At 42.8% G+C, this 12,494-nt stretch overlaps 1 pseudogene; it reads left to right on the top strand.

The window, feature by feature from the left end:
- The first annotated feature begins 213 nt into the window (after positions 1 to 213).
- On the top strand, positions 214 to 12,167 carry LOC119721016 (annotated as a pseudogene).
- The last annotated feature ends 327 nt before the right edge of the window (positions 12,168 to 12,494 follow it).

Below are 12,494 nucleotides of genomic sequence, written 5' to 3'. Positions count from 1 at the left end.
AAATTTTGAACGGTGGGGCATCTCCCTTGGCCCCAATGCAACACCCCCCCCCCCCCACCCCCGTAACGCCAATGCTTTTGTATGGTACATGTAGCGAGTAAAGTTTATCAGATATTTGAAACGAGAAATGAGTTTAATAGAAAGAACCAGTGTTGTTAACTCTTAACTTTCAAAATTAGTCACTTCATGAAACAGCCGCCAACAACTGCCCACGCGCGGATAGTGCCGAGCGCGAGACCACGCATGCAAAACGAAAACCGCTCGAGCCACTATTGTTTTATAGTACCTTGATTACCATCAATACTAATAATACACAAATACACGCAAAGAGGACTCGGTGTTCAAATGATCAGATGACGCCGAGCTTTGTGGATCACTAGACCGAAACAGAGCGTGTCCCTCCGGATGATTGCCTTGCATAAAGTCAATTAGTTGGTCCGCTGCCTTCGCTACTTGTCGTGTGTTCATTTATATAGTTAGCTAGTTAGCTTGCAGTGCCTTGCTTGCACAAGTGAATTCCACTTGTTTGCACAGATCGACTTTGTGATCGGAGTTATGGAGGACAGAAATCAAGGTAAAAATTGTTGTTTAAAGTACCTTTTACCTGTTCTTGGTGGTGTTTTGTTTTATTGCCTGCTATAAATAAATATGCTTATTTTGTTACAGGTTTTCCTTTTTAATAATCAAGGTTTAGGTAAACGCAATTGGCGATAATGCAACAATATTGTGAAATGTCCATTTTGTGGTTGTGATATTCTTTCTCGTTGTAAAGTCACGTAGGATCAGTTCCATTCACCGGAAAAGTACCTACCGATTTAATGACAAACACCATTCTCGAAATGAAGATAGGACTGGTATCAAGTACCCAGTGAATTTATTCGGCCTGAATATTCTATCGTTCGGAATATAACTATGGTTGAGTTAAAAAATTGGGTGTCCGCGGGCCCCCCCCCTTTTTTTTACGTGTGTTGGCTACGGAATTCATATAGTTACGAGATCCAAAAAAAAAATCCTGCGTTTTGTTCCAGTTTTCACAAAAATGTACAGTAGGCCTATCTACTGAGCTGAAACCTCAACAGGTTAGCTGTTACATGCGCCCTACTTAAGATTTTTAGCAATTTTGTTACAACAAACGAAAAAAATTGCACAAAAAGCGAATGATCCTACGTGCTTTAAGCTACCATCTGAAATTGTGTCATACACTTTTCTAAAACGAGATCTCACGTTAACTCTTTGGTTGTAGTAGGCGACTAACAGGGCAGTGATAGTTTGAGGATAGTGATGTAATTACCTAACACGCCTTGGGGATTATAGCCTAATAAAAAATATTCCATTGTGATGTTTGTCTATAACTGCGTGAATTGGTGCGGCTTTTGAAAACGGTGTACAATCCTGTATTTGTCCAGTTTTTTTCCCTACATTATCAGTCTCTTGTACGTGCCGTTAAGTCAAGAAAAATGGGTTTATATGTTTACGTGTTTATTCCTAACTTTCGCACGTGAATAAACCTATAGCAGCTGAAAATTGGCCAGCACCACCCACTAATATAGAAACTTGTTCTAACAAACCAAATAGTTGATAAAATTGTAAGTCGACTCAGATTGCATTTAAATGATAAAATGTTTTGCGCCACAGGGTTGGCCAGTTTGACTGGGACAGTTTCCTTACGCTGTAATAGGCATATATGTAACTTTTTGTTCACTCTTTGCTACTAAATTGAAATAAAGAACGTCCTTTTATAGCAACGCAAAATGTCTATACCGGTATAGGATAGGAGTGATTTAATGAACACATTACAGGCTTGACATAATCATGCTAGTTGGTTTTAATCTTGAATACGCTTACGGCATAAATGTGTGTGGTGTATCGCTTTGGAAAAGAAAACTAAAAGGGTATGTGATTCCCTTTTTAAATTGTTATGATTTGTAACTCACTCGATTTTTGTGAGTAAACTGAGGTAGTCGGAGTAGCTGCAATGACGTATAAAACAGATGCATTGTCCATGCTCCTCAACAAATTCGATTCGTTTTCTCCTAACACCTTTTCAACTTGCGTGTTTTACTTTGATGGAAAACGCCCCTTCTATTTTGGGCGTCTGAAACCCTCAGTTAAAAAAAGGTTTCAGGTTGCGCCCAACTAGATCCGCTCTTTGAGTAGGCCTTATAATTACAGGGTGCGTAAAAAAAACCACCCAAATAACAGGACCAATTTTCGAATGAAGTTTTGCCTGTAGAACTTTTAAAATCGAGGATATAAAAGCCCAATCAATAAGCTCTCTTTTAGTACAAGAATAATTCAAATCACTCGTGTACTTTTCAAGTTAGGGAATTTTGAACACAAACACCATTTTAAAGTTTTGTCCCTGGATCACAAAAAAAGGTAAGTTTTCTTTCAGCAAAATAAAATCGATTCACACACATCCCTATTTGAATTGTTTTCGTCTTGCTGAAAGAACACTTACCTTTTTTTGGTGATCCGTGGACAGAACATTAAAACGGTGTTTGTGTTCGAAAAGTACATGAGTGATTCGAATGATTCCTGTATTAAAAGAAAGCTTATTTATTGGGCTTTCATATCCTAGATGTTGAAAGTGCCACAGGCAAAACTTCATTCAGGAATTGGTCCTGCCATTCGGGGTTTTTTTTAATTCACCCTGCATAGACTGGACCCTATAGTCCCTATACATGTATATTGCATTATCGAATCTGTCCCTGTGAGAACTGAATAATTGCCGTACACTGCAAATATTTTAAAATTTGTAAAACAATTCCACCATAACTAAGTGCAGGCTGATTTTGTCCTTTGATGTTTCATTTTTAAAAAAATAGAAAAATAGAAGGTTAATTTTAAACGGAGGTGAAAATTGAAAAGAGCACGAACAGTACATTTATAGAGATGGAAACGAAAATATCGTGTTTTTTGTCAATTAAAATCGCTTTAGTTTTTTATGATTTGATCTTGCGTCCTTGAAAAACACTCATCACATTCTACTAATGTACTGATTCTTGTATGTAAGCTTGAACTGACTTTCTGTGTATTTTTGTTTTCACGAGTTTTTTCCCCACTATTTTATTCTTAATAGTTAAAGATTAAATCCTGGCCTTTCTTTATTCCGTGTCTCTTTTACCGTTTTTTTACCCAGCTTCTCAGAACCCCTACCCGATCCTCAGCCCGCCGCCGGCCGTGTCGACCGGCAAGAAACCCGACGTGCTGTGCCAGGTCTGCGGTGACCGCAGCTCCGGCAAGCATTACGGGGTCTACAGCTGCGATGGCTGCCGGGGGTTCTTCAAGCGGAGCGTCCGGCGCAACATGGCCTACGTCTGCAAGGAGAACGGGCTGTGCGTGGTGGACCTGACGCGGCGGAACCAGTGCCAGGCCTGCCGGTTCAAGAAGTGTCTCGAGGTGAACATGAACCGAAACGGTAAGTTGGGCATAATTTAGCAGCACAATTATATGTTTATTTTGAATGCTTAACCCGTTGCGAGTATTGTGACCAGTCACTAATAAGTCATTTGTAATCACAATTGTATTGTTTTACATCCTCACCAGTAATAAATAGTAGCAAATTTGTCAATATGTGCATAGCACGTTGTCGTAAAAGTTGATACCTTGATTGTCTTAACTTATTCTTTAAAATGGGGCTTGCGGTCGCTGCCGAAGTTAATTGAGCGTGATGGGGAGTAATAAATAACCGTCCGATATATTTTCTACACAAACCCCCGGTGTAGGGGGTTTTGCGTGGTGTTCTTATAATGTCTGCGAAATTGTACATGCTGATTAATTGTTGTACATGAAATATTTTTTATCATAATGATCAGTTTAGATTGAAATTTGTAAAATTAAAAAGAAGAAAAAAACACGTGGACTTTTACATTTTAACCCTCTAAAGAAATAGCGAGATAATCGAGATAAGATTTTGGTTCTCCCGTACTGACGAAGGCCATTATTATGCCTCGTTGTACATGAGTAATAGTTTGGTAAATGCAACAGTGGCATAAATAGCGGCCCGTTCAGTGTAGGCTATACGGGCCAGTTATCTATATGCTGATCTCTCCGAAAGGCAAATTTCCGCGGTAAATTAGTCTGCACGAATGTAGCTTTCCAGCTGCCTGCACTGAACTTTCCTCAGTTGCTCATGTATATGTGGCGTTGCTGCACTGAATTCGTCCAGAAAGATCAGCGCACCGAATAACTGAGACCGTTATAGTACGGCAGATAGGTGATGGGATTGTGCCTTTGATGATTCAAGCATGGCATTTGGTACAGTCGGAGCATGTCATGAGAAAAAATATTTGGCTGGAGGGTCATCGCATATTTTGTCCTTTGAAAAAAAAATAGGTAGAGAAGCAAGCAATGGCGGCCATTTGGTATATATTGAAAATTGCTTGTTATTCCACTTATATTTTTTCAAAGGACAAATCTGCGATGGCCCTATAGCCAAATATCTTTCTCATGACATACTCTGACTGTGTGCCAAATGCCACGCTTGTATCATCAAAGGCACAATTCCCCCAAATATTTCCCCTATCTGCCCCACTATAGTATTACACCGGTCCATGCTACCAGCTCTGCTGCATTGTTACCCCGGTTCGAACCACAGGAGCTAGTCCTAACCCAGTTTTTTGCCTCCGAAATGAATATGTCGCCATCAGTTTGATTAAAAAAATGGATTACAGGTTGCATTTTAGACGGTCTACGTTCATCTTTATGGAGCGTCGCGATCGAAGGATGACTTCGTTGTCCAGTTTTAATACAATGGCCCAAAGCGTCTGAAGTATCGATCCGCTCGTAATTAGGCTGGGCTCTGATCAGACAGTGAGGTCAACCAAAACAGAGCTGTCTCCTCGCAGACCTTGAACACGCGATGGGAAATTAATTAATACTTGTTTAGGGGCTTAATATAGTCTTTTTATGACATGAGCATCCAATAATTTTTTTATCATCCGATCATGCTTCTGTGCCTTGGGTGAAGGCCCTATAAACCTTCACAAAAATACGTCTGACCTTACAGTTTTGTTTTCACACTAGCCTGTTTTTGTGACATCACATTATGCAAATCTAATGACAAGTACCAACCAAGGGCGGAACGGGGGGGGGGGCAACGAGGGCCATGCCCCCCCCCCCAAAAAAAAAAACCCCAACGAATTCTTATTTTAATTGACGTCGCAATAAAGGCAGGCACTGCGTACACCACCATCTTTTCCTCAAAAACAAATTGTTAAAGTGGTCAGAAAGTGCCTCAGATCGCACCACAGAGCATCTAGAATCAAAAAAAATTGGATCCGAACCCCACGCCGTAATTTTGTTGACCCACTTTTTTGGGGACCACACATGTTTGTTGCCCCCCCCCCCCAAAAAAAAAGAATTGTGTTGTGGATCCGCCCTTGGTACCAACGTCGTCATTTAATAGGCATCGTTAATAAATGGAGCGTGTGGTTTACTAGAGCAAACCCATCATCATGGAATAGTGTATAAACATAGGCAAAAGCCAGAAGGAGTGACCTCTTTTTCGCTTCTGTAGGATAACAAAAAATCGCTGTACAGTATTCATCAAATACAATGAGCATCCCGGATGCAGGCGCTATTGTAACGAAGCCACGACACCACAGGTGGCTGTCTGCACGCACCCAGATAGCCGGCAGAGCTGTGACAATATGCACAGGATCAGTAGGTCCATCATCAGGCGGCAAGAAAAGTTCAACAGATGTTTGTTGATAAAAAAAAAATATGAGCATTTGCATCTCGGTGCTATTTTGGGAATTTATTTAGTAAGGTTTGATAAATGTGTGTAGGATTTCTGGAAGTTATTAATTATATCATTTACGATTGTTAGTCGTCAAAGGGATAATTTAACATTCAGCACTGTTTTCTGCTTTGGCTGGCATAAGCTAAAACCGAGTACCAAGGAAAGAATACTCACTAATAAAAACCTATAATAGCTACCACCATCACCATCCGAGGTCTTCACCGCGACAACTCTTCGACGCCACGGAATTGTTTTACCTCGCTTTGTTGTTCCTCATTCATTTATTAATTACAGTCCAGTTGAGTATTATCTGCTGCCTTGTCACCATTTTTTTCAGATATTTGGGTCGTAAGGTTTGATTTTTTTCAGATATTTGGGTAGTAAGGTTTGATAAATGTGTGTAGGATTTCTGGAAGTTATTAATTATATCATTTACGATTGTTAGTCGTCAAAGGGATAATTTAACATTCAGCACTGTTTTCTGCTTTGGCTGGCATAAGCTAAAACCGAGTACCAAGGAAAGAATACTCACTAATAAAAACCTATAATAGCTATGAATGGGACGTTTGCGGCATCATGCATGTGACTGATATCTCTTGTGTGGTTATCTTGTGTGGTTGTATGAATTGTGTGGTTCTGAGAAGAACCGGTTGGCTTAACTCGACGTTTCGAACAGTGTGCTTTGCTTGTCATCAGAAGACACTTAAGTGCGAACCCTTAAGATTGATATAGAAGCTGCCAAAACAGACGAGGCAAACCCAGTAAGGGTTGGCCCCAGAATGCACACAATATTTCCATTGATTCAGAAAGCCTATAGCCTATTGGCCTACATGATATTCACTGGGAGTCTTTTCATGCATCTGGTGTACACAAGATCGGGTTTCGCCCATAACGGGGTAATCCTATACAATAGCACTGCCCAGCTCTCTTCATCAGCCCACCGCCACACAAGTGGCAGTCAGTCAGTCGGTCCGTCAGTCAGTGAGCAAAGTCAGATACACGAGGGACCAGCAACTATAAAACTCACAATATACTTTGCTATATATTTCGGATCGTAGTACTATCATGCATTAGGGCCTATGAGCTAAAGTTATTTTGCTTAATAAATATCGGTCTCACTAACTTCGAAAGATCGGAGCCACCCGATATCAATTCAGGCGGTTTGTTAAACGAGCAGGTACATGATCCGCGTCCTTCAACGCATAGGCGGGCTCAATAAAGCAGCGGCGCCCGGGTGAACAAGGCGGTCCATCCCAGCAACCTACCGCCACCATCCGAGGTCTTCACCGCGACAACTCTTCGACGCCACGGAATTGTTTTACCTCGCTTTGTTGTTCCTCATTCATTTATTAATTACAGTCCAGTTGAGTATTATCTGCTGCCTTGTCACCATTTTTTTCAGATATTTGGGTCGAGCCGGTCGAGATTCGGGAACGGATCAATGATTGATTGGAGGTTTCCTTACTGGAGAGACAAATAAAGTGTGTTTTTAACAAAAGCAAAATGATTTGAGTTTCAAGGAGACGAACAAGCGGCTGTCCTGGGAAACGTCGAGTTTGTTTTCTTCACCACGCACAACTCAGAACAGCAGCATGATGCAACTGCAAACTCTTTATCGATTCTGCACATGAACACTTTCCAGATCTATTTACTGCTCGTGGTTTGTCTTGTTGATTGCTGTTATTTCTGCCGACGCTTTGTAGCTTTTATGGGGTATGGCGAAGTAGAGCATGCCTATTAAACTTGAACCCGAGGAATAAATGCTTCAAATAAAAACCCTGAAAATGAAGTGTTAATGGCAAAAATTGGTTTGTTCTTTGTATGTAATCGGTTGGTTGGACACATATTAACCAATTGTCGGTTATTTCAACCAATGATTGGTTATTTTAACCAATGTTGTTTTTAGAGTGTACATGTATAGTGTGGCTATCATGTCCAAATCTTTAAATGATAATTTTCCACATCATGTCTATTTTATCAACAAACCTTTACATGAACTTGGAGTTCTCGAAAGAAGTATTTGAAAGGGAGGCTGCAGCCAAGTTTAAAGGTCGAAGGTCAGGGGTTAGTCAGGCCAATGTTGCTCATCAATCGATGGAGGCAGGGGACGGATAGACAGCTGCCTGTCTGCACTACGGGAGCCGCACAGCTGTTGATTCCCGATAAGACCGTGGCGCCCGCCAAAAAAAATAGAGACTATCGGTCGAGAAAGAAATCGGTTTTGGCGATGACATTTTGAGCTTTCATGCAAACGTTTTTACCCGGAACGTCAGCTGATTAATTTTTTTTTGGGGGGGGGGGGAGGTGGTGGAGGGTCAGGGCCGTAGCCAGTCTGGTGGAAGGGGAGGGTCGTTTTTACCATGAAGTGGACTGGAATAAAAAAAACACAAACAGTTGATTACACATGGAAAAACACAATTGCGAGGAAAAAAGTGGACCTGCAGCCGATTTTTTTTTTGGAGGGGGAGGGGGAGTTTCATTCGACCGCCCCCCCCCCCCAACACACACCTCACACACACCCGGCTACGTGCCTGGGTTGGTCATGAGGTGGAGGATTGGGGTAGGGGGTTGGGAATAACCAGCTTAAAATGACTAGGCGTACTCTTCCAATTGCAATCAAGTACAATGCATTAGGCTTACAAAATGCTCAGGTTGCACTTTACGAAATAAAAGTACAACTGGATGTACAGACATTTAGAATTCCTTTCCTGGTTGTCCATGTGTGTCTGTTTGTGTCTTTTAGTAGATGTACCCCTTGTAGCGTGTTCACTAGCTTATCAGTCAAACCTGGCTTGTTTGTCAGTCCGTCTTTCTTTCTGATTGATCGCAGTCGGGGCGATGTGTGTAGCTCTTTATCCGAGTTTGTTGATTTCATGATGTACATCTGTTCTTGATATGCATGTTAAAATATACTATCCGAAAATATCCAACAAGTCGGTATCTTTCTCCTAAAGGAATAACTTGTTTATTTCATTTCACCCTCCCCCCCCCCTTATTTGTTCCTTTTTAGACATGATCACTTCTGTTTAAACTTCTGAAGGTTTTGCGCACAAACAAGCGAGTAGACTGGTTCCTGGCCTGTATCAAATCTGATGGGGGCGGGAACCACTCTACCCTGTGAAATCTCATTTTTTGTCGGGACGCAAATAATTTGACTATTTCGTTTGATATGTCTTTTCACAATTGAATAACTTTTTGCATTCATACAAAAGTAGCGATTAAACATTCTGGGTTTCTTTTTGTATGGGGGGGGGGGGGAACTCGGAAAAAGCTCGGACAGTACATCTTTAACAAGCTACTTTTTGGAAATTTTCGATTTCGCAGCCGTCCAGCACGAGCGAGCACCGAGGTGCTACCAGTACAACCGACACAGCCCAGACACGTGCGACACCTCACCGCCGCTCAAAGACGATCCGATCCCCGTGCCACCGCCGGCCGGGATCTTCAACCACGACGCCCGTCTCTCGGGCTTTACCCCGGTCGTCTCCGACTACCCGCCCCGGCTGGCTGGGCCGATTTTTCCGGACGTGATGGTACATCCGTTCTTGCATAGCCTGCTGATAGCGGACCGTGCCTTCGATGCACGGCTGATTACAGTTATGAACACAGGGGACAACGGGAGTGGTACGAACCACCGCGACACAGGTGATGTTTATGGACTTGTAAGAAATAAATAGATAAACTTAAATAATCACCATCTATGTAATTACGTCAGGCCTTAGAGAGGCCTTAGCTTTGGGCGTCCCAAAGCTAAGGGCTGTAGAACACTACATGTGTTCAATATGCACACTTGTATGGACAAAAATGCATACTACAGGTTACTAACTCAGTAGTATTTTGTAGCTACATGTATTTAGGTGAGGTTAGGGCAGGTCCCAGACGGCCAATACAGGGTGTCCCCAAAAGTTGTGCAAGAAGATATCCTTAACTTCTCAAAACTACTTAACATGAGTATTTCATCTTGATGGAGCATATTAATTATACTTTTGTGTATAATCAGTGACAATGCCATGGAAATCCGTTCATGCAAACCAGAGCGCTAACAAATTGTAAAAGGCTATGGGTTTTTCACCCTTTCCAGTGGGATTTACACATTTAGTGATATCAGTGCATCAGATTGTCATTGGCCTTTTCACTCTGATGTAAATGAAGTTAACTGTGTAAATCCCATCCCATTGGAATGGGCGAAAAAAACCCATAGCCTTTTATAATCTGTTAGATCTCTGGTTTGCATGAACGGATGGCCATGGCATTTTCAACCCTCCTCAAATTGAACAGAATGAGAAAGATAATGAAATAAGCTTTAGTTCAATGTGTGTCTTGAACACCTTGCCGAGTTGTGATTATTCCTGGCTTTTGAAGTGAGGGCATATATCATTGGGGTCAATAGCAATTTATTTACTGGTCTGCACCTATAACGTCTTTTTTGTTTGTGTTGTTTTTGATTTTTTTTTAATCCATAGACTCGGTACCACCTAGACAATTCAAAAACAGCCCAGACATTTTTAGCGACTGCAAACTCCAGCTCCATTCCAGCAACAATATGGCCGAGAACGTCTACGAGTGCGCGGCACGCCTGCTGTTCATGACGGTCAAGTGGGCGCGTGGTATCCCGACATTCCTTGCACTTCCGTTCGGGATCAGGCCATCCTATTGGAGGAAGCTTGGAGTGATCTCTTCGTGCTGAGCGCCTGCCAGTGGTCGATACCGATCGAAATAGGTATAGAGGGAACGTGTATTGAATAATTTGAATGAGCTTTCCCAGATTATGCACCAAAGTCTTGCTCGCACGCTAGATGAGCTTAAAACGGTGATTTCAAGTTCCCAGTTTGTCATATCTTAATTTTCCATGGAATTTTTCGGCCTACATTCCATTCATATTGGTCTATAATGAACACGCACGAAATTATAATGCATGCAGTACCAATGCAGAATTCTGTGAACTCATTCTGTCACTGGCTCTAGTCTGGATCTGTCAAGAGCATTGCATTGGATGATAGCGTCCTCTATTATATCTGTATGAAAAACAAGATACGGTGTTTCGTTCGTCCCCAGCCATATCTTACCCTTTCGCTCGTACCCCCCCCCCCCTGCAAACAGGACGATGGGAAGGGCTTATCTCTTTGAGCTCTCATTGGATAGATTTTGCGTGATCTGTGACGTAGCTTGCATCACACAAACGCGCTACGGCTATTATTTATCATGCTAGCTGCATGCGAAGGTCATGATTATAAGTTAACCATAATACCATCCGTACGTCCCTCACAAGATTCTGTGAAGCGGCATCATCTCTTCCCAGCGCCCTGTTTGCAGGGCGGGGGTAGGCCTATGAGCGAAACTTACCCTATTCAATATGCGCTGGTGTCCGCTAATATCCCTCACAGCGTGAAGGAAACGCAGGCGGCGCAAAACATTTCGATAGGGCACTTTCAGTAAACTTCTTGAGCACGAGTCGTGCGCGCACGTACGTGCGCGACACTTTTTGCGCTCTCCGTGTATCCATTGAGAGTGCAAAGAAATTAGAGGTCACCGGTGCATTGGGCAGGGTGGTTGGTTGGTACGAACAAACCTTGGTTTGTCGTTCTCATTCCCAGAGGCCATGCTGAACTCCGATTGTCTATTCAACACTACGGAGGGAAGAGCTAGCAGCTGCGGCGATTCAGCGCTGAAAGCCACCGTGCGGCAGCTTCAGAGTGTCATGAGAAGGCTACGGGATCTACACACGGACACTGTGGAGTTTGCCTGCCTCAAGGCATTGGTCCTCTTCAAGCCAGGCATGTTTTCAATGAATACCTCCTCGATTCTGGGTCGTTCGACACCTCCCCAACCTTCAGGCTATGCGCCTGATAACCATGCGCTGTACACGCGAAAAACTGCAACTATGCATGGAAAGCCAATATCCTGAACAAAATGACATTATAATCATGCATTCGGGGCCTTCCTTTAATTTCGAATGTGTTATCTTTCCTCACAGAGAGCAAAGGACTCCGTGAATCCCAGAAGGTGGAGGCCATACAAGACGAGACCCAATTGGTCCTTTCTGACCTCACACGCACGAGGCAGCCAATCCAGACGGTCCGCTTTGGGAGGCTTCTCCTGGCCCTGCCCCACATCAGCTGCATCGACTCACGGTGTATCGAGGAGCTGTTCTTCAGACGGACCATAGGAAGCGTGCCTGTTGAGCGACTTCTGTGCGACATGTTCAAGTCTAGCTGAATAGACACTAAAAAAACAATAACTTATCGTTCAGATTTTTAAAATCGATCTGTACTGGGAGTGACTTGGTCTCCACGGACGCAGTCTAGCCTTATACATGTACATCACTACGTAATGGTTCTTTTTAAAATTCAGTTACTCTATTTTAATAGCGTCTTTACAGTAATTACATCATCAGCGGCGCAAACGTGGTGGTGGTGGGGCGGGGGGAGGGGGGGGGGGGGGGAGTCGGTGTGGGCGTACACTACATACACCCCGAGGACCGATATAGACTAAGGGAGAACAACAGATGCTTTATTGACCGCGATCATTAATCATTTGTTGAAAACGGTCCTTGATCGTGCGTTCATGTGATTAGTCTACGGGAGAGTGTTATAATACAGGGACAACGGAAAAGACAATGGCTTGTCCTCGGGAGATATGTAAAACATGACTGAATGGGAGGTTAAGGAGGAGATAAGTTTTGCTCTTCCCCTCCTCAGGATAGTCGAGATAGTCCCACCAAAAATTGGATCTCCTTTAAAAAAAAAAT

Source organism: Patiria miniata, unplaced genomic scaffold, assembly GCF_015706575.1.
Source record: "Patiria miniata isolate m_02_andy unplaced genomic scaffold, ASM1570657v1 HiC_scaffold_9, whole genome shotgun sequence".
NCBI lineage: Eukaryota > Metazoa > Echinodermata > Asteroidea > Valvatida > Asterinidae > Patiria > Patiria miniata.
Note: the sequence above shows the minus strand (reverse complement) of the source record. Positions and strands in the feature narration are given on the sequence as shown.